Genomic DNA, 3,892 nt, shown 5'->3' with positions numbered 1-3,892 from the left:
CCGAGTTATGGTTAAAATCAACGGACTTAGGATTTGTGATGCAACTGTCACAAGTCACTATTAACTATTTGGTTTTTTGGAAGATATTGTTTCTTTTGAGAGTTTAAGGAGTGAATACATTTCAATTTAAAAGTAAACATCAAAATAAGTGAAAATGCATTAAAAGACAAAATTGAAATATCAAAATACATGTCTATGTAATTACTGCATACAAGTTTTAAGGCCAAAAAAAAAGTCTCCGGTTTCTGGTATGGAGCTTGCCCAAAAAGTGGTGCGGCGATGTGGCTTTTTTTTTTTTACCTGAATTTTTTTGCTTCAAATGTCGGCTGATGACTGCAAATGGTGCCCGACTAAACTTAATTAGTGCGAATATATGGGAGTCCAGAGAGGCCACATAAAGCTTATTCTCGACCATAACCCAATCTAAAAACATGTTAAAATTGTGCAGCAGCAGGATTCCAGTCAAACCAGTGAGTTTGGCGGTTTCGAGACTTCATCTTTCATTGAAAAAAAAACTTTTTCATTTTGCCGACACGCATGGCTACGGCGACGCGCGCATACCAGAAACCAGAGACTTTTTTTTTTTGGCCTAACAGTGGGTTTTTTTTTCCATAAAATGCAATAAATGCAATTAAGCGGAGCCGGTTTCAGTCACTCAGCTAACGTCACATGGCCGACGATCCTTGAATGTCATCGTCAGCGCTACACGGACCATGAGCCTTCAGGTAAAAAAAGAACAGAAAAACATCAACAAATTTTAGGGTTTTTAACACGGGTTAACAACTTCAAAGTTAAGGTTCAAATAAAGATCAAATGTTTAATTTAATGATCAAATGATAATTTTATGGTTGTTTTGGGCCAGCAGCTTTTTCTTCCAAATAAAACTGCTTCAGAAATTCCCAACTTGTTAATACCACAATGTACAATCGTACAAAGCATGACTTGATATAACTCAGTAAGAGGCTGCGGAAACCAGGATTCTTTGCTTGCACTGAGCTAACTTTTAGACATCTTATCAATTATCCAAGTCGACTGTTGGGGGTTTTTTTTGGTACTTCCAATTTGTATGGCATAAAAGTCTGCCCTCACATTAGCATATTTTCATGAGTCGTGAGGGATTTTCCAGCATCCGTTTATTTTTATCCTATGAATTCTGGTTCACAGGGAAATGCATACAAGCTACAAGCTTCAAGCACAGAATTCTGTGACAATCAAATTTTGCCGAGCTGATCAACTCACCTTTGAACAAATGTTGCGTTGCTGCAGTAGGATTCTTCTGAGACAGTTTGTTGGATGTCTGTCAGTGTGTCGCCAGCGTGAGGTGACCAGATCAATTATCTGCAACAAATGACAAAGAGAAAGAAGGATTAGTCCTTGGTCCGTGCACATCTCAACCGAACTGATGTGACCTGCTCTGAGAAAACCAGTCAGATTTCTAAAAAAAAAAAAATTACTTCACAATTATATTCCATCTCCAGTTTTAGGCATGTTTTGAACGGACCTGAATGAAAAAAAAAATGATTTAGAATGAAATGGGGGTTTGAATTTTTCCCTCTGGGCAAAGTTTTAGTTTCACTGTGGTCCAGAATTGTAGAAATTTATCAAACGGACTGAGTTCTGCAAAGATTTCATTGATGCATGTTTGATTTGACCCAAAAAAACCCTAATGTGTGACACTTGGGCAACTAGACTGAATTTCTGAGAGCAGGTCAAATATCCTGGTAAGGTCAGTTTAAACAGGGCTACCACGAGAAGGTCCCAGGATACCAGCCCCAACGCGCTTTCAGTATCGTCAGGCCCATTGCTGGATAAAAGGTAGGCCCCGGAGGGCCAGACACAGTTATCGACTGTCCGGTCCGCCCGCCCAGCCCCGAAGGACCAGGAAAGCACCCTAACCTATATGCACGCCCCCCTAAGTCCATCCCCCTTACGGGTTCATGCGGTCTGATAGGAAGTAGCAGCGTTTGCCGGCTGTGAATACAGGGCCACGCCCCTATAAAGAGGGACGCACTACCTGCTCCTTTATGGCACGGCATCCTAGGGTTTCCAGGCCGCTGCGTAGGACCCACGCCCCACATGGTAGGCGGACCTGCCACGCGGACGCAACTCGCCCCTTGAATCTGTGCTGGATTTTCGCCGCACCTCAATTGAAGCACCCAGTCAGACTCCAATTAGTAAACGATACCGCCGCACCCACCTAAGCCCTAACGGCATAGGGATATAGGAGATCCCATAGCCTTGAGTTCTCAGAGGGATATAGGAGATCCCCTGAACTAAGGAAAAAAAACCCTATTTATTTAGTGAAATTTGTACCATTTCACTAATGGATGATGAACATTTATCAAAAAAGATTGTCCCTGTGGAAGTACGTGTTTATGCCCTAAAGGCGGTGCACAAGATACATTTAATTAGTGGAGCCTTGCAGCAGGGACGGATCAGGGAGCAAGTTCCTTAACCTTACTTGATAGTAATTTTCCAATGTTTGGTGTCAAGATCCCAAAACCTAAATATTTGAAATATGAATGTTCCTGCAAGAGGTGATAGGTGGTGCAAAGATCAGCAACTGACTTGTTTTCTTCAACACATTGGTTTCTATCCTTGCTAACTCTTTTTGCTTTTCTCCATCAAGGAGTAAATGACACTTTGAAAGTATTTTTAGTATGAAAGTTGACATTTGCTCCCCAGGGTGCTGATTGCCACCCAAGATCCGCCCCTGGATGGACGTAGGGATATAGAAGATCCCATAGTCCTGCTGGTCTTGCGTAGAAGGATGAAGGGATAAAGCAGATCCCACATCCCATCTTGATCCTGGAGGACATCGGGATATAGGTGATCCCATAGTCCTGTAGCAAGTCTTGCTGTGCTCAATTTGAGCCGATGACATATGCTCAATTTGAGCCGACGACCTGTAGAGAAACCACCACCCCACACATACCACCACACAAACCCCACAATCACAAACACATACCACCACCAAACCCCACAATCACAAACACATACCACCACCAAACCCAACGATTACAAACATTATATCTGAACCAACTTTGGGAAAATTATTAATTTGCAAAAATAAAAAAAATCCTTTTGGCAAATGAGTGTGGGACAAAAATAGGCAGAGGTTTATTTTTGGCTACAAAAATGCAACATTTTAGGTTGGTAAAAAAAAAAATATTTGAGAAAAAAATTATAAAAAAAAAATTAAAAAAAACCAGAATATTTCAAATTAGCTGATTTTTAAAAAAAAAAATTTTGAAACAAAAAATCAGATGTACAATAATCAAAAATTTTGGGTTTTTTTTTCCATTTGTCTCTTGCATACTACAAAATTCATGCATTGACTATTTGGGCTGAAGTACTGGCCAAAAATACAATGTAAAATAAAATTGGAAACTTTCTGGCACATTTTTCCAGAGTGGTTCAAAACTAAATAATTTTTTTTAAGCCACTGGCTATGACTCACTCTGCACAATCCATCGAACGACTCCGCTTGCAAACTGTACTTGGGTCTGAAGTTCATGAGGTCCAACGATTCTTGCAATCCGGGGGTCTTGAGCATGTCCACAGCTGCAACAAAATGGTTACCTCACCTTAGTGAACACGCAGTCTTGTCCCCCGGCCTCTACTTGCGCCGTCTGCACTTCTTCCAAGAAAAAGTCGCTCAGCTACACTCCCTTGATCAATTCCTGTTCCAAAGACTTCGGCAATCCGGGGGTCTTGTGCATGTCCACAGCTGTAAAGAATGGTTACCTCACCTTAGTGAACATGCAGTCTTGTTCCCCGGCCTCTATACTTGCACCGTCTGCACTTCTTCCAGGGAAAGTTGTCCCATAACGCTCCTTTTCGATCAGATTCACAGACTTCTGTAATCTGAGAGTCATGAGCTTGTCCACAG

The sequence above is a fragment of the Patiria miniata genome, unplaced genomic scaffold (genome assembly GCF_015706575.1).
Source record: "Patiria miniata isolate m_02_andy unplaced genomic scaffold, ASM1570657v1 HiC_scaffold_8, whole genome shotgun sequence".
Classification (NCBI taxonomy): Eukaryota; Metazoa; Echinodermata; class Asteroidea; order Valvatida; family Asterinidae; genus Patiria; species Patiria miniata.
The sequence above is the reverse complement of the archived record's forward strand: the minus strand, read 5'-3'. Positions refer to the sequence as shown.